Source organism: Cheilinus undulatus, linkage group 8 (assembly GCF_018320785.1).
Source record: "Cheilinus undulatus linkage group 8, ASM1832078v1, whole genome shotgun sequence".
Classification (NCBI taxonomy): Eukaryota; Metazoa; Chordata; class Actinopteri; order Labriformes; family Labridae; genus Cheilinus; species Cheilinus undulatus.
The window spans coordinates 53,045,216-53,064,602 of record NC_054872.1 but is presented as its reverse complement, the minus strand read 5'-3'; the positions used below and the strand labels follow the sequence as shown (position 1 = coordinate 53,064,602).

The 19,387-nt window shown below is 45.1% G+C and overlaps 1 pseudogene; it reads left to right on the top strand.

Moving 5' to 3' along the window:
* Window positions 1-1,844: 1,844 nt before the first annotated feature.
* Window positions 1,845-7,802, top strand: LOC121514205 (annotated as a pseudogene).
* Window positions 7,803-19,387: the final 11,585 nt, after the last annotated feature.

Genomic DNA, 19,387 nt, shown 5'->3' with positions numbered 1-19,387 from the left:
CTCCAGTGGGCTCATTCATCCAAGCTCACATGTCACCCAGGTTTTCAGAGGACCCTCAGTTTCCTCCAGCAGAGTTTCTGGTGGCCTGGCATGACTAAAGACACCCGGGAGTTCGTGGCGGCTTGTTCCATCTGTGCCCGAGGGAAATCCTCTCATCAACCTCCTGCTGGGTTGCTGCGCCCCCTTTCTACTCCTGGTCGTCCCTGGTCCCACATCGCTGTGGATTTCATCACCGGTCTACCGCCCTCTGATGGAAACACTGTCATTCTCACTGTTGTGGATCGGTTTTCCAAGGGAGTCCACTATATTCCTCTCCCCAAGCTCCCTTCCGCCCTAGAGACTGCTCAATTCCTTGTTCTCCATGTCTTCAGGCTTCATGGCATCCCCAGCGACATTGTGTCGGACCGCGGTCCACAGTTTGTTTCTCGTGTTTGGAGGGAGTTCTGCAACGAACTGGGAGCCACGGTCAGCCTGTCCTCCGGTTATCACCCGCAGAGTAACGGTCAGACTGAGAGAGCCAGTCAAAGTTTAGAAGCTGCTCTTCGTTGTGTGGCTGCTCATCACCCCACCGCCTGGAGCTCTCACCTTCCATGGGTCGAATATGCTCACAACTCCCTCACCTGTTCGGCTACCGGCATGTCTCCATTCATGTGTTCCCTGGGTTATCAGCCCCCCTTGTTTCCCGAGCAAGAAGCCTCCGCATCGGTACCCTCTGTGCAGCAACACCTTCAGCGGATCAGAGAGGTGTGGCGGTCAGCCAAGGCTGCGCTCTCGCGCACGGAGGAGCGCAATCGCAAATCAGCTGACGCACACCGCACTCCTGCCCCTGAATACCGTCCTGGCCAGAAGGTTTGGCTCTCCTCCAAGGACCTTCCTCTCGAAACAGAATCCAGAAAACATACCCCCCGCTTCGTTGGACCATTCGAAATCACCAAAATCATCAACCCCTCTGCTGTGCAGCTTAAACTCCCCGAGTCTATGAAGATCCACCCCACGTTCCACGTATCTCTGTTGAAACCTGTATCCACCAGTGACCTGAGCCCTCCGACCGGCGCCCCTCCACCCCCCCGGATCATCGATGACCATCCTGCCTTTACTGTCTCCAAAATCCTGGATGTGCGACCCCAAGGCCGGGGATTCCAGTTCCTGGTCGTCTGGGAGGGTATGGTCCGGAGGAACGATCCTGGATCTCCAGAAAATTGATTTTGGATGACAGCCTGTTACGAGACTTCTACAGGGAGCACCCGGACAAGCCTGGCAGGACGCCAGGAGGCGTCCGTTGAGAGGGGGGTACTGTGGTGTTTTACTTTGTTTAGTTGTTTTATTTTGTGAAACTTCCGGTTTCCGGAGGCTGTGACTGGCTGCTAACTTTCTTTGTTCTTCCTGAGGCTTCCACCCCTTCCCCCCCCGGTGCTGTGGAGAGTTCACACCTGCAGCTTATCATGCATCAAGAGCACTATTTAAGACCTGCTGCGGCTCTCTACAGCGCCTGAGTCTCGCCTTACTTACCTCACGGTAATCGTTAGCTCCAGGCTCCTTCTCTCACGAGATTCCTCCACAGAAGTTCACCAGTGTTTTTTCTATTGAGAATTTTGAGTATTCTCTAGTGCTTGTTTATTCCTGTGCTCTCCTCTAACGTGCCTCTCCATTCCCTTCCAGTGCCTCCTGCCCAGATCACCGCAGCCAGCTCCAGCACTCTCTCACCTTCTCGGACTCTTGGGAACCCCCCCCCCCTCCTGTTCCCACTTACCTGCACAATAAACCTGTTCAAAACTGCTCTCCGTCTCCGCATCCTGGGTTCAACCTTTACACTCACATAACACCCAGCCTGGTGCTGATCCATTATGACAAATAAGACTGTTTGTAACCTACAATTTACACATATTTTGTCTGCGATCCACATAAGACCAAATCACTCCCTCTCCAGTCAGCCTGTGCAGTTCCATAGCATATGCTCTGGTCCAAGCATGCTAGAAATGCCAGTCTTTTCCACTGGCCTTCCAGGGTTGGCTGTTGAAAAGCTTCCCCACAGCATGATGCTGCCACCACCATGCTTCACAGTGGAGATGGTGTGTTTGTGGTGAGTTGTCTGGCTCTCTGTTGATTTTGGTCATCACCACATTAATTACAGTGACTAACACTGATATTACTGTGTGTTCTGATTGGCTCTGCAGCATGTCAGGAGATTGGCCCATCATGAGGCTTCATCACATCCTCCACCACTCTCTCCCAACACTTCCCAGTTCCCAGCTCTCTCAGACTGGGAGGCTCCCAGCTTCACCCGGGCTGCTCAGTTCCGTGTTGGTGCCACCTTCATCCTTTTCCTGTTTGCAGCCTGCAGCAACCTCGCCTTATTGGTCAGTCTGTGGTGTGGGCGTGGCCGTCGTCTGGCATCTCACCTGCGTCCGCTGATGCTGAGCTTGGCGTCAGCCGACCTGATGATGACGTTCGTGGTGATGCCTCTGGACGCCGCCTGAACGTGACAGTGCAGTGGTACGGAGGAGATGTGCTCTGTAAGCTGCTCTGCTTCCTGAAGCTGTTTGCCATGCACGCTGCCGCCTTCATCCTCGTGGTCATCAGCCTCGACCGGCAGCACGCCATCCTGCACCCGCCGATGCTCTGAGTGCGCACCACAGGAACCGCCGGATGCTGCTGATGGCCTGGAGCCTCAGCGTTCTACTCGCATCACCACAGGTAACATCAGCACAGGTAAAACAAACACAGGTAACATCAGCACACTTAGAACTACAACCACAGCACCACAGAAAGGACTACAACTACACTTAGAACTACAACTACAGCACCACACATAGGAGTACAACTACACTTAGAACTACAACTACAGCACCACACATAGGACTACAGCTACACTTAGAACTACAACTACAGCACCACACATCAGACTACAACTACACTTAGATCTACAACTACAGCACCACACATAGGACTACAACTACACTTAGAACTACAACTACAGCACCACACATAGGACTACAACTACACTTAGATCTACAACTACAGCACCACACATAGGACTACAACTACACTTAGATCTACAACTACAGCACCACAGAAAGAACTACAACTACACTTAGAACTACAACTACAGCACCACACATAGGACTACAACTACACTTAGAACTACAACTACAGCACCATACATCAGACTACAACTACACTTAGATCTACAACTACAGCACCACACATAGGACTACAACTACACTTAGAACTACAACTACAGCACCACACATCAGACTACAACTACACTTAGATCTACAACTACAGCACCACACATAGGACTACAACTACACTTAGAACTACAACTACAGCACCACACATAGGACTACAACTACACTTAGATCTACAACTACAGCACTGTTCTAAACCAACCCATACTGTTTGGTGATGCTGTAGTTTTGTGGATTTGTGTTTTTTGTAGGACCCGGTTCAGGCAGTCCAGAGTTTCCGGCGTGCTGCAGAGAGTTACCATGTTGCGGCCGTGTTGGATTTTGCAGCTGTTGCCCTCAAAGAAGCAGGGAGTCACATGGTCCAATCAGATTAGTTCAGCAATGACGACATCATCGGCGTCTTGACAGAGTGTCTGAGTTTGACTGAGAGCATCTCTGACCTGGGGATTCTTGGTAATCAACAGCGACTGCAGCATGATAGGGTTCAGCATGCTCCCTTTCATATACATCCTGCTGTTTAAATGTTACATGAATAGCCTACGGCACTCTTTATTTGATTGATTGATTGATTGATTGATTGATTGAATGATTGATCTAAATCAGTTCTCATGCTGCTTCTGTCCAGGTGAGTTGTACCTGTCAGTGGGAGTGTCTTACTGCCGTCTCAGGTGTTTCCCTGAGGCTGTTCTGACTTTCCGTCAGGCTCTCAGGCCCTCAGCTCAGCAGCCCCCTCTGCTGGCCAAAGTGATGCACAACCTTGGAGCGGCTCTAAACGCTGAGGGCCAGTACACAGCAGCCGTGACGTACCACCGCCTCGCTGCTGGGCTGTACGGTGAGTCAACCATTGATCAATACTTTAGATCAACAATCAATTACTATGATCACCACTATAGATGTGTGTGTGCAGGCTCTCTGGGTTGCCGTGGTGACCAGGCACGGTGTTTCAGTAACTTGGCGTTGGCGTGCAGTCAGCTGGGCGATGAAGAGGAGGCAGCAGAGAGCTTCATGCATGCTCTGCAAGGGTTTAAAGACACCGGTACATCCCTGACCTAAGCTCTGCTCTTTTTTACATCTTTATTATAGATTCAGTCATGTTTATACACATAAATCACTGAGTACCATCATAACTGCAATAAAAGCATAAGTCCTACAACCCTATTGGCTAATTTATATTTTTTTTAGTTAACATTTTGCGAAAAAACTCCTGTGTCCAATGTGAACCAAAGATCTGCTTTTTCATCAGGGCTCTAGTGTTTTTGATGCCATCCAGACTCTGTCATTTTAGCTGTGGCATCAACAAGAATCTAAAATGTTGACAACCTTAGTGAATAATTTGTGCTACAGGATTTCTGGGGGGTGGACGAGGTCGATCTCTGTCAGCAATGAAGCTGATTGGAAGAGACAGATTTGAATATTTAAACTAAACATCTCTTTAATGTTCCTCCCTGTCTGTCTCCTAGACGACCACCTGGCCCAGGTTCAGGTGTGTGAGGCGTTAGCAGAGTGTTACCTGAGGCAGAGGAAGAAGAGGAAGGCTGTTCAGCTCTACAAGGAGGCTCTGAGCGCACTCACTCACTACCAGGTAACAACACAGAAGTCTACCTCCACAGGTGTGTCTGTGTTTACAGTGAAGCCCCGTTCACAGCCACGATAAACAAGTTTAAACTTCAAACTGCTGTGGCGTTCCTAAACGCCTGTCAGTTCAGACGTTTAAACTGGAGAGGTGGATGATGGACTCCGTGGCAGGCGTAATCTGTGCCTGTCTGTCTCTGAACTTTAGGATCCCTCTAGTCACATTCGAGATCGTCTGGTAGAACACCTGACCGCCGCTCTGCAGCAGGATCTATACACCCAGAGGCCACGCCCACTCAGACCACACCCTCACAACCCACCTTTGGGACATCATGCCAGGTAACAACCAATCATTGTTAATGAAATCAATCAATACTTCCCTGGATTAGTGATCAGTCTATAGGCATGTAGGTTTCACCTTCAGGTCTGTGATATGTGACTACGAGGACGCCATCTTGGAGAGGGGTAAAGCTGCTGCTATAAAGCTATGGAGGTGGAACTATATTTTAATGCTATTTGATCTTGGATAGAGCATTTTGGTATGGAAAACTGTTTTTTTTATTGATGCAAGAATCCTAGATCATAAATATATAGGAACAAAAACATAAATACATGATATCTGGAGTTAAAAAGGAAAATAAAACATTTCAGTGAGTTATGAACATTTTAATCATGACTGAATGTTTTGATTCTATTAGACCTCCTGCTGTCATTAATAAAGTGATGCAGTGACCCCTCTCCAAGATGGCTACCATATAGACATGTCCCTCCAGTGAATAGAAGCAGCCCAGGTAGCATCTACCTGCAGCCATGTGCTCAAACTAAATCCTAAATCAGCCCCGCCCTCCTTACAGGAAGAGTGATGTCACACAGAGTCCAGGCCGAGTGTCCAATCAGGAACCAGATCATGAAGGGAGGGAAGGGCCAGGTGAGTCCAAACCACATCCTCTCCCACCATCCATCCTTAATCTGACGTCACATTTAGTCTACCCGATCCTTCATACAGAGGTATCTATGGAGGACTGGTCGGAATTTAGAGTTTGAATCAGGAGCAGACCGGTCCTACTGAACCGTCCCACAATGCATCACCACTCTCACTGGAGACTAAAACTGGAAAGGTTCAAGATCAAGTTAGGTTTGTTTCTCTTCCACTGTGGTACGGGTCCTTATGTGGTACAGGTCCTTATGTGGTACGGGTCTTTATGTGGTACAGGTCTTTATGTGGTACAGGTCTTTATGTGGTACAGGTCCTTATGTGGTACAGGTCTTTATGTGGTACAGGTCCTTATGTGGTACAGGTCTTTATGTGGTACAGGTCTTTATGTGGTACAGGTCTTTATGTGGTACAGGTCCTTATGTGGTACAGGTCCTTATGTGGTACAGGTCCTTATGTGGTACAGGTCCTTATGTGGTACAGGTCCTTATGTGGTACAGGTCTTTATGTGGTACAGGTCCTTATGTGGTACAGGTCTTTATGTGGTACAGGTCTTTATGTGGTACAGGTCCTTATGTGGTACAGGTCCTTATGTGGTACAGGTCTTTATGTGGTACAGGTCCTTATGTGGTACAGGTCCTTATGTGGTACAGGTCTTTATGTGGTACAGGTCTTTATGTGGTACAGGTCTTTATGTGGTACAGGTCCTTATGTGGTACAGGTCCTTATGTGGTACAGGTCTTTATGTGGTACAGGTCTTTATGTGGTACAGGTCTTTATGTGGTACAGGTCTTTATGTGGTACAGGTCCTTATGTGGTACAGGTCCTTATGTGGTACAGGTCTTTATGTGGTTTTTAGTAGAGTCCTGGTCAGGACACATGAGTTCATTTCCCATCATTCTTCACCCTCCACAGAGCAGGTCACCATGAGGGGAGGAGCCAATGTAGCATCTGGCCTCACCAGCCCAGTACCTCACAGGTAACAGTAATAGTGAAGAGATGAGCTGAGACCACTGACAGGTCTGGAACCACAGTTTGAGACCCTTAGACTTCTCTATTTTTTTGTTTATAGTTCAGAGGGGAACGACCAGTGGCAGAACTGTGAGTACGCTGCATCTCTCTGTCATCTTTAGATGTTCTCTGATGATCCCAGGTGTTCTTCTGATGTTCTCTAAATGTTCTTCTGATGTTCTCTAAATGTTCTTCTGATGTTCTCCAAATGTTCTCTGACGTCCCCTGATGTTCTCTAAATGTTTTTCTGATGTTCTCTAAATGTTTTTCTGATGTTCTCTAAATGTTTTTCTGATGTTCTCTAAATGTTCTTCTGATGTTCTCTAAATGTTCTTCTGATGTTCTCCAAATGTTCTCTGACGTCTCCTGATGTTCTCTAAATGTTTTTCTGATATTCTCTAAATGTTTTTCTGATGTTCTCTAAATGTTTTTCTGATGTTCTCTAAATGTTCTTCTGATGTTCTCTAAATGTTCTTCTGATGTTCTCTAAATGTTCTTCTGATGTTCTCCAAATGTTCTCTGACGTCTCCTGATGTTCTCTAAATGTTCTTCTGATGTTCTCTAAATGTTCTTCTGATGTTCTCCAAATGTTCTCTGATGTTCTCCAAATGTTCTCTGATGTCCCCTGATGTTCTCTAAATGTTCTTCTGATGTTCTCCAAATGTTCTCTGATGTCTCCTGATGTTTCCGTTCTCAAAGGTCTCAGCAGAACTCAGGAGAACGGCTCAGGTGAGCTGTGGTCAGACAGGGAGAACCCGCCCACTGAAAGGTAACTGACAGCCGTCAATCACACCAACTGTAAACACAGACCTGAATGCTGACACCTGATTGGTCGTTTTCTTTCAGTGAAGCCTCATTGGTCCAGGAGCCACAGGCTCCCAGCCCAGGTGTGATCAAAAAGGCCACGCCTCCTGTAGGCAGGTGGGGATCTGTGTTCTGTTCAGTGATGTAGAACCATTGATCGTGATTCCTGATGATCATTCGGATCATTAATTATGGTTTCCATGGAAACACTGAGCATGGGGAGGAGCTTGTCTCATCAAGCCTTCAATAAAAATCGCAGGGTTGTGAAGTTGTCTAGAGGCGTGGCCTTCCAGTGGTAACCAGGCAACAGAAACAGATTTAAATAAATATTTTTGTATGAACATATTTTGGAGCAAATTTTCTGACTGGCTCTTTTTTGAACATTTGCAAGGTTGAAGAGGTGCAACACTGTATACATACAGGTACAGCTTAAAAAATGAGAATATCATGAAAAAGTTCCATTTTTTTGTCCCTCATTTCAGAAAGGTAAACCTGTATATTATAAAGACTCATTACACACAGAGTGAAATATTTCAAGCCTTTATTTCTTGAAATGTTGATGATTATCGCTCACAGATAAGAAAACCCAAAACTCAGTGTCTCAGAAAATTAGAATATTACATAAGATCAATAAAAAACTATGAAACCACGCTCTGATTGGTGCACTAGCTACTCCAGCAGAGGGATCCTTCAAAGAGGATGGGAAACTACGGTGGCCCTGAGGGTCAGTAAAAACATCTCCCTAATTGAGATAAATAAAAATAGATAAATAGTGATAAATAGAAATAATCTGGATTATTGTTTATTATGATTTTAATAATGCACATTTTAATGTTTCAGTTCACTTTCATCTCCTACATTATAATCATCTCTTTACTTTCCCTCTGCTCCTTCAATGAGAAATTATTTTAAATTCATTGATCCGGTTTGAATCTGTTTTCATTCAGTTATAAAACTGTCTTCAAATTGACCTCAGATTAATCAGATTACCTCTATTTTTATCAGCATATCTCGGTTCTTCACTGACATTTTGTTTGATCAATCTTTTCTTTTTTATACTTTATCAAATGTTGGTTTTTAAAGACATTTTTGATTTTAATAATGTATTTAGCCATACTAAAAAGTCCTTGTGTTTTATTTGATTTATTTTATTTTGTATCCTGTTAAATGTTTTTTGCAGTCAACCTTTAGGGCTGCCGTAGTTTTAACTGTGTGAGATTCAGTAGACGATACTTTAACAAACCTAAAAGAGTGAAAGAAGAAGTGAATGTCCAAACAGCTGATTTAACGGTCCCTCACAGATCCTCAGACATGTCCTTCAATCATGTTTCTGTTACTGAGTGGCATGTTCCTCCTCCAGCAGAGGGCGCTGTTAGCTTCAATATAAGGCTGTTAAACTCAGTAGAAGAGTCCAGATTACAGACACGACATGAGACATCTGTTCAAGTTAGAAAAATGTTCATGAACCTTCTCCATGATCAGACAAATAACAGTGGAGCAGAGTAAACATGGAGGCAGTTAAACAGGGCCCCTAAAAACCCAGAGACTGGACCCTGATAAACCCAGAGACTGGACCCTGATAAACCCAGAGACTGGACCCTGATAAACCCAGGCTTTGACTTGACTGTGTTTAAAACATAAAATCATTGAGTTTTAATTTCTGTTCAGTTTTTGTTTTCTTTTGTTTTTCAGTCCCATAACTTTGTTTTAATTCCAGTGACATTACTGCAGCACACATGTTCTTCCAGCCCAGGTCGTCCTGATTAAAGGATGTTTAGAGCCTGACTGTGAACCACAGGGTCGATGTTTGACAAGCTTTAAAGAGAAAACGTCCAGGAGAGACTTAATAGTTAGGAATAGCTGATTTTATGGTCATTTGAATGTCTTTAAAGTCAGATTCTTCAAAGATGTTGTTTTAACAGGATCCATCAGGTGTAACACCTGCTTGGCTCCTCCTCCAACATGGCGTCAGGTGAGTCTCCTCCAGGTGAGAAGGTGGAGAAGGTGAAGAAGAGGAGGAGGAAAGAGGAGAGGAGGAAGGAGGTTCAGGAGGAGGACATCGAGAAGCTGACATCAGCAGGTCACAGAGCTCTGCAGCTATAGCCAGCCAAAAAATGGAGGTATATTGGATTTGGGGCGGAGCTAGTGGACTTCCTTTTGGGATTTTGGCATGGGTCAAAATGACTTTTTTGTAGCTCTGATGATGATCCATAAGCACAGCGACAATCATAGGCCTAGGATGAACGATTGATTTTTGGTGAATTTTTTTGTGACAACCCATAAAACAGTCATGAAAAATTAAGGGTGTAAATCTTCACCTGGCAGAAGGGGGCGCTGTGAGAAAGTGATGTAATTGATGCATGGTTGTATTCAGGACCAGTGTGTGATTATCCATGTGACGTTTGGTGATGATTGACATAAGCACTAAAAGGTTATAAGGCCTTGTCGTGTAACTTTGACTGTAAAATCACATCAAAAATAAGGCAAAATCGGGCCCCTATTACGGCCCTGCCTACTGGTGAAAACTCCTGCAGAGCTCAACTTTAGATCTCCAGGTAGTCTAGTTTATGCAAAAAAATTCTGGAGTCCATCAGATGAAAGGCCTAGGACGAGTTTGTTCAAATGTGAAATGTGCGGTTTTCCAAAAACGCCAAAATTTGACAAAAAATGGTTTGTAGTGCGTTTCCTGTACATTTTAGAGGATGGCCATAATGTAATTTTTTGTTTGTCTCATCAGGATACATATGCGTACCAATTTTGGTGTGTGTAGGTGTTACCCACGGCCCTAACTCACTTTTGCCCCGCCCAGTTGCCAGTGCTGGATGGATTTGCACGGTTCCACCAAAAGTGTGGTGTTTCACGTTGCACATTTTGTATTATTTTGTTAACTTCCGGTTTCCGGAGTCACTACTGCTGGCTGCTAACCTGACTTTGTGTTCCCTGAGGCATTCTCCCCTCCCCCCGGGTGCTGTGGAGAGATCACACCTGCAGCGAGTTCTCATCAGGAGGGACTACTTAAGATCAGCTGCAGCTCTCCACCAGCGCCTGAGTTTTGACTACCTTCCCTCGCGGTAAACCTTTGCTCCAGGCTCACACGCTCTCTCGAGATACCCTCAGAGAAGTCTTCAGAATTTATTATTGGACCTTTGAGAAATTTCCAGTGCTTGTGTTTTGTGGACTGTTTCTAACGTGCCTCCTCCTTTCTTTTCCAGTGCCTCACTCCCCGCTCACTGCAGCCAGCTCCAGCACTCTCTTCCCCCCGGACTCTTGGACTCACATTCCCTGATTATTGACCTGTGCTAATAAAACTGTTAAAACTGCTTCTCCGCCTCCGCATCCTGGGTTCTACATCACCATACACACAACAAAAAGGTTGTTATAGTTCGCAGGGGAATGTTTTGGGTGAAGTCTGGTGAGTTTCTGAGCATGTTAAGGCCCCCAAATTAGCGATTTCCCAGTCAGGAAAAGAATAATAATAGGGTCCTCGCACCGAGGTCGGTGCTCGGGGGGGGGGGTGGTTTTTTATCTGTCCTTGGTTTGTCAAACATTAGCCAAGTGGACGTATTGGTCCTTAATGACGTTAAAGGGTGGTAAACTAAAGTGATGTCTGAGGGTTCAAATAGATGCAGATCTTCCAGTAAAGGTCCAGGGAGGACGTCCGGTCTAAGCCCCTCAAAGATGCCACACAACACCACACAACAGAATCAGATAATCCCGTTCCCTCCTCCCCCCTGCTCTGTGCTGAAATCAGCCGTTCTCAGATTTTCCCCTCATGATGTCGTGTGGGGAGTTAGCTCCGCCCCCAGGTTCGATCGGCCCTCCCTGATCTCCTGATCCTCCCCTCAGCTGATAGGAGGTTCAGGAGACCCACATCCATTTCCGGAGAGGGGCGTGGTCAGGGGCGGAGTCAGAGCCACAGACACAGAAACAGCTGGTTCTGAGCAGGGCTGAAACAGAGGGGTTTTTAGACATGCAGAAATCCAATACTGGAGGTTTTTCAGCAACAAACTTCACAGGCATGTTTTAGGGACTCTGACAGCGATATAAACTTGTCTTAAAAGGGTCAAATATGTGACCTTTAAATGTTAATGTAGATCATTTTATTACCCAAAGAGGAAACATCTGTCAAGGTTCAAGATCTGGTCATGCACACACAGCTTCATCGGTCCAAAGGCAGAACGATTGAGCACTCTTTTCCAAGGCTAGACAAACACACACAGTTCCACCCAAGATTCCTACAGACGTGTTTGCAGCAACACTGCCCTTAAATCAGGGGTGTCAAACTCAAGGCCCGGGGGCCAGACCCGGCCCGTGGTGCAGTTATGCCCGGCCCATCAGATCATATGATGTTTTTACATATGTGTGATGATTTCTAACATCCTTGTCGACTCATAAAAATTAGAAAAAGTAAACGGTAAAAATCATTTGAAAACAGAGAGAACACAAATTTCTACCACCTTTTTTTTTTTATCAAGTTTGCATCTCACAGTTATGACTCAGTGTTATGGTTTTGACTGTTTATTTCATATTTAACCTTTACATCCTATAACCTTTACTTTTTATCTCATCTTTTTACCTTTTAGATTCATCATTTTAAATTTAAACCCTATTTTACCTTTTAAAGTCATGATTTTGACTTTTGTCTGATTTTTGCCTGTTAAAAATCATGGTTTCAGTAATCTATCTCATATTTTGCCTTTTAAAAACTTTTTTTTTTTAATCTACCTAAAATCTGAGATAAAAGGTCAAACTTATAAGTTTTAAAGGTAAAAACATGACATTCAGAGTTTTTAACTCAACATGTTCAACTTTTAATCCCACAATCATTTAGGTTGGCATTTAATGGTTAATGTTGACCCTGTAGGCCCTCAGGTTAGACCCAGACTCAGACTCAGGCCCCTGCTGTGATTGAGTTTGACACCCCTGCCCTTAAATGAAGACGGCTTAATAAAAGACTGAGAATGAAAGCAGCTGTCACACCCCAGTCTTGCTTCTTTAAGCCATAATTCCTACATAGGGAGAACCACTCTGAGCTTACACTTGGACATAAACGGACCTCAGACCTGCATTTATACCTCCAGACAACATTCACCTCCGTCCAGCAACACAAACACGAAGCTTTGACACGGATCCATAAAGTAAAGTGTGAGCAGACCGTGTGCAGTGGGTGTGTCGCCCCTTAGCGATAAGATCTGTCTCCAACATCCCTGTCATGACCCAGGTTTTGGTTTATTATGTTTCTGAGTTTTCCCGTGGTTTTCCTTTGTGAATTCTGTGATTTCTAGATTGACTTTGTATTAGGTTTAGTTCTTAGATGTTATCTGTTTCCTTTGTTCAGCTTTTAGTCTTTAGTTCAGTTCATTTCGTGTTTTATATAGTCTTTGTGTTTCTGTGTATTTTGGGCTTTTGTTATTTTCCATGTGTCTAGTTTTTTATTGTATTAAGTAATTCCCTGTGTTCCATGTTTAGTTTTACAGCCCTTGTGTTTCATGTCTAGTTTATTTCCCTGTTTCATGTTAAGTTTCTCTGTGCTTCTTGTTTTGTTTCATGTTTTAGTTTTTCCTCCATGTGTTTGAGTTTCCCTCCACTTTGATTATCCTTCACCAGTTTCACCTGTGTCTGATTGTCCACACCTGTCTGCCATTGTTAATCACTCCCTGTGTATATAGCTCTGTGTCTCCCTGTGTCTGTGTGGGTTCATAGTTGATGTCTTTGCTCATGCTACTCCTCGTGATCTCTCCTTGTGCTTATTTTAGATTTTGTTTAGTTGATTTTAATTCCTGTTTTTTTGTTTCAAGTAAATTATTTTGTTTAATTAAATCAGTTCTTTATTTCTCTGCATTTTGGGTCCTCCTTTTGAGTTTTCCTTCAAGTCTGACAATCCCGGTTGAAAACCCCTGCTTCTGTCACTGTGGCACGTCTTATTGCTAATTATATGTCAGTGTGGACACCCGTGTGATCTATGGCCCTTCTCCATCCATCCATCCCTTCTCATTGATTTTATTTACACTTGACTGTCTATGATCTCCAGGTTACTAAGGAATCATGAAACACGTTAAACTGTCCGTTGTGCCGATAGGTGGTATACACTTTACCTGAGGTTTCCCTGGTGTTGAGAGTGACAGGAGTCCTCCTAGTAGTTCCTCCTGGTGGTTCCCGATGTTAAGAGCTCCATCGGAGGTGCACCTGGGATATGGACAGGTGTAACTTTGGGACACATCATCAGTGGTGTACCTCTGAGTCATGGGGTGTTGACTCAGGATTACAGACTGGCAAGGGTTTCTGGTCCGTTGACATCTACTGACATTACAACTGCTTCATCGGAGGGGAGGAGGGACATTTGGACAGACAGAGGGAGAGGCTGGGATGAAGCAGGAGCTACTGATACAGGTCAGACTAGACCTCAACAGGCCTAAACAGGGAGCAGGTGGCCTAGTGGTTAAAGGCGCTCCCATGTCCGCAGGCGGCCCGGGTTCAAATCCACCCTGAGGTCCTCCACCGCATGTTTCTCCCCCTGTTTCCGACTCTACCTGCCGTCCTCCTCTATCTTACAAAGGCATAAAAATAAATCAATAAACACATATCTGTGCCATGGAGAAGATCCTGTCGTTTTTGGTTGAGCATTGATTTTGAGGTTAAAAGTGAGAGGAAACGTGCCTCATCTCTTTATTTTGGTGACTAATGTTCCTAAAATCAACGCTGACAAAAGTATACACTTGGAGAGGTTTCTGTTTGTCCCCATAAAGCCATGCAACTCCAACTATTAAAATACTGACCCAAGTTAAGGAGGAATATCCAACTCTTTTATCCATAAAGCCTAATTCTTTTAGGACAGTCTTTGGTACCTTTAACCGCTAAATTAGGCCACAACTATGCACAAAAATACCAGCTGGAAATAGAATTGTTTGTTGTTTAAGTTTGTAAAAGCTCATGCTGGCAAAAAAGCATTTTCAACCTCCCTGATCCCTAATGTTTCTGCATATTTTTCAGAATGAAATGCTTCAGATCATTGAACTAATCTTAATATTTGCCAAAGATAACCTGAGTAAAAACAAAATACAGATTTTTACTGAGGATTGTATTTATTAGGGGAAAACACCATCCAAACCTACCAGGCCCTCTAGTGAAATCATGAATTAACTGTGATTAATCACATTTTTTGGAAAGCTGAGTACAGTCTCAGACCACACATCCAGGCCTGATTCATTTGATCAAAGATCCTGTGTTTGATCCTGAGGGAGAATTTTGCAAGACCGAGACCAAGGGAAGGTGAAAAGGCTCTTGGAAACCCTGAAAAGACAACCTGGAAGTCTGTGACTAATTCTTATTCCCTACTGATGAGTTTGAAAGTCCAACATCCAAATGAAACACTGAAAGCTTTGGAGAAACTGAAGCAAGAGTCTGATCCTGTGGCTGAAGGTGATAGAAGACTGACTGGCAGTCCAAAGGTTCCTGGTTCTGACCTTATCCAGGTGGGGCTGGTTGATTTTGAAGTCCAATGTCCAAAGGAAGTAACGAAAACCTCAGACGTTCATCTGTAACTCTTTCCGTAGCCTAGAGGGATCCAGGACTACCAGGGAGACTGCAGGGTCCAGGTTCAGATCTTAACAACACGTTGTCAGTCTTAAAGATTTGAGTCCAAAGAGAAAAAGGAGAACCTTTCGGAACTTCAGGAGATGTTTGTCTCTGTGGCAAAGAAGAAGAGCGGTCTGTCTGGCAGTCTGAAGGTGGCAGGTTCAAATCTTCAGACGACTTTGTCAATTTTCAAGCTTTGACTCCAAATAAACAAGAGGAGAACTTTGGAAGGTTGCAAGTGTCTGCTTTGGTAGTCTAGAGAGATAAAGGATTGCTTGGGAGTCTGAAGGTTGCAGGTTCAAGTCCTACTTAGGCTTGGTCAGTTTTTAAGAGCTGAGTCTGAAGAAAGAAGGGAAAGGCTTGAGGAGATGATAGCAGGTGTCTGTCTATGTGGGCTAGGGAGGTAGAGGTCTGTCTGGGAGTCTGAAGGTTGCAGGTTCAAGTCTTACCAGGGCTGGGTGACAACTTGAGTTCAAAGTGAGAAGGTAAACCTCTGGAAGTCTGAGAGGAGAGGTTGTGAATTTTAAAGTCCAACATCCCAATGATGATGATAAATGTGCCAGGAGAAGATCACCCAGTGTGAAAGGTACCGGTGGTGCAGTGGGTTCAGCACACTCTCAAGCACCCGAGGGGGCATGAGCACCTGTGGCGGGAGAGGCTGGGGTTTGAAACCCAGTGCCACCAGTACCTGGATCAAGCAGTGCCCTGTGGAAAGGGGCCAGGGGGGCCTATCTTCCCCCTGGTGTCTCGTGACATGTATCAGCAGGGGTTATGCCTCACAAAGGTGAGAAGAAGTTGCTAATTTTATTTTCCATGCACTGTAATTGTCTTCAATATTGGACCGGCTCTAGCAGCTACAGCTATACAGCTATATATATGTATATATAGCACAAAGATCCTCCAAAGAAGATGGGAAGAATGATTAATGACCCACTTTTGGGCCCAGACCCACCACTTGAGAGCCACTAATCGTCAGGGCTGTGTGCCCTGTTTGTCCCTTTAACACACCTACAGTGAGGGGGCTGAAGCCCCGCCCCCAGAGCGTGCTGCTCTGCAGGTTTCTCTTCAGTGTTTCAGGAGGCTCTGCAGCGACACACTGATCCTTCTCTGGGTTCTCTGACGTTCTTTAAGGAGGAACATGAGGAACATCTGAGCTTCTTATCGGGTAAAAATATCAACTCTTTCACAGTCAGAGCCTCTCAGACATTATTATTATTATTATTATTATTGTTGTTATTGTTTTTATTATAATTATTATTATTATTATTATTATTATTATTATTATTGTTGTTATTATTATTATTATTACTGTCATTATTAATGTTATTATCATTATTGTTATTATTAGAATGACATCATCTTTAACGGCAAGAAAGGAATGATACATAGGTTATAAAGAATGACATAATTGTTAAATGCAATGATTGAATGTTTAATTGGCAATGAAGTATGGCATCATATTGAATTGCAAGGATGGAATGTTTTAATTGCAAGCTAACATCTTTAAAGGCAAGAATGGAATGTTGTGATAGTTTTGAAGGATGACATATGGAATGTTATACAGTTATACAGTTTCACCCACAACACTGCCCCCAGTGATTACTGGTGGTATTGCAATGTTCGGTGCACATCCTTCAGCCTCAAGGGAACACGCAGAAATACAGACGGAAACAGTTCAAAGGTTCTGTTGGAGGTTTTCAATGTGAAACCAAGAATAAACACAGCCAAAAATAGCCAGCAGAAACCTGACCTCTGTGATGATCAATAGGACTGAGACAGACTGAAGACAGACACACTGGTGAACATGCAGTCTGCTTCACGACTGTAGTGTTATTTCAAATGCTTTTATTTTGAAGGAAACATCCAAGCTCAGCAGGAAATCTGACAAAAACAAAGAATGAACAAATGGTAATAAAAGCCCATCCCTATGCACAGACTGGTCTCTGCTCCCAGTGTGGTGTTTTACTTTGTTTAGTTGTTTTATTTTGTGAAACTTCCGGTTTCCGGAGGCTGTGACTGGCTGCTAACTTTCTTTGTTCTTCCTGAGGCTTCCACCCCTTCCCCCCCCGGTGCTGTGGAGAGTTCACACCTGCAGCTTATCATGCATCAAGAGCACTACTTAAGACCTGCTGCGGCTCTCTACAGCGCCTGAGTCTCGCCTTACTTACCTCACGGTAATCGTTAGCTCCAGGCTCCTTCTCTCACGAGATTCCTCCAGAGAAGTTCACCAGTGTTTTTTCTATTGAGAATTTTGAGTATTCTCTAGTGCTTGTTTATTCCTGTGCTCTCCTCTAACGTGCCTCTCCATTCCCTTCCAGTGCCTCCTGCCCAGATCACCGCAGCCAGCTCCAGCACTCTCTCACCTTCTCGGACTCTTGGAACCCCCCCCCCCTCCTGTTCCCACTTACCTGCACAATAAACCTGTTCAAAACTGCTCTCCGTCTCCGCATCCTGGGTTCAACCTTTACACTCACATAACAGAAGACTCAGGCCAGAATATGGACTCAGCGGACTCGGACACCCTCAAAACAGCAATCACTCATCAAGGACAGCGACTTAGCACGAATCTATTCTCAAAGGTATCATGCAATCTCTACAGACTCTCAATACACAGGTCTCCAACATCTCAGAACAGCTACTCTCAGCCACTCAGCCTCACCACCCCCCTTCAGAGCCTCCACCTGTTAACAATCAGCCACCCTCAGTAGATCCTTCACCTTCTCCTCCCATCCCCCACTTTAGAGAGCCTCAAGTCCCTCACCCTGAGTTCTTTTCAGGTGAGATAGGTAACATTTTGTTACGTTGTTCTTTAGTGTTCGACCAGCAACCCTCGAGTTACCCCACTGACAGAGCTAAAATAGCCTTTGTTATGAATCTGTTCGCTGAAAGCCTCCCTGGGCCACTGCTGTGTGGCATAGTGAGTCCCCAGTGTTAGCCTCTTATTCTGCATTTTCTAGTGAACTGTGCCGCATCTTTGATCATCCTCTTCAGGGTCAGAGAATCTACTAAACGCTTATTTTCCCTCTCCCATGGTTCTCAGTAGGTTGCAGAATTTTCCATGTATTTTATCATTGTAGCTTCTGAGAGCGGGTGGGGGGAGGCCGAACTTAAGGGTGTGTTTTTGAAGAGTCTTTCAGAGGAACTTAAGGATGAATTAGCTTCTCGGGATGAGCCCGATTCCCTTGAGGGCCTTATCTCTTTAGCCATTCGTATTGACAATCGTTTGAGGGAGAGGCAGAGGGAGAAGAGTCAGTATAGGTCGTTCAGGTCCCGTACTGTAGCTCCCCCTTCTGGTCAACCCACTCCTTCTTCCCCTGTTAGGCCTAGACCTTCCAGTGAGTCCTCCTCTACCCCTGACGAGCCCATGCAATTACGTGCCAGGTTAACCCCCAAAAGACGTATTAGCCTCCGGTTATGCATTTATTGTGGTCAGGCGGGCCACTTTCTTGTCAACTGTCCCCAGACGCCAAAAGAGAGGACACCAGAAGCAGGGGCACTCTGTGAGCCAGACCTCCTCCTCTAGCCCTCCCCTGCGTGTAGTTGTTCCTCGGTGTCCTCTGCGCGATTCTGTCCCCATCAAAGCACTTATTGATTCCGGAGCAGATGATAATTTTATTCAAGACGACCTAGTCCAACAGCTCCAAATTCCCCTTGAACCCTTATCCGCTCCCAAAGAACGTCCACCGCCTTAGATGGCAGACTCATTGCTAAGGTCACTCACCGAACTGTTCCCATAACCCTTATTATCTCTGGCAATCACCGTGAAAACATTCAACTTTTCGTTATCCCGTCTCCTCATGCTCCCATTGTTTTAGGTCTCCCCTGGCTCCGGTTACATAATCCACAGATCAATTGGATAACCGCCACCAATTACCAACTAGAGCGCCCATTGTCACTCCCACTGCCTCCGCTCAGCCATTCCCTCAGTTCGCCCCGTCGCCCCAATCCTCCTGATCTGTCTAATGTTCCTCCTGAGTACCATGACCTAGCACAGGTGTTTAGCAAGGAGCTAGCTGTCTCTGCCTCTGCATCGCCCGTGTGCACGTTGATTTACTCCCGGTGCACCCTTGCCTAGCAGTCGGCTCTATAACCTCTCTGCCCCTGAGAGGTCTGCCATGGAGACTTATATTCATGACTCGCTAGCTTCAGGTCTCATACGCCCCTCCTCGTCTCCACTAGGGGCTGGGTTCTTTTTTGTAAAGAAAAAGGACTCCTCACTCCGTCCCTGCATTGATTTCAGAGGCCTCAATGACATCACCGTTAAAAATAAGTACTCTCTGCCCTTGATTGACCCCTCCTTTGA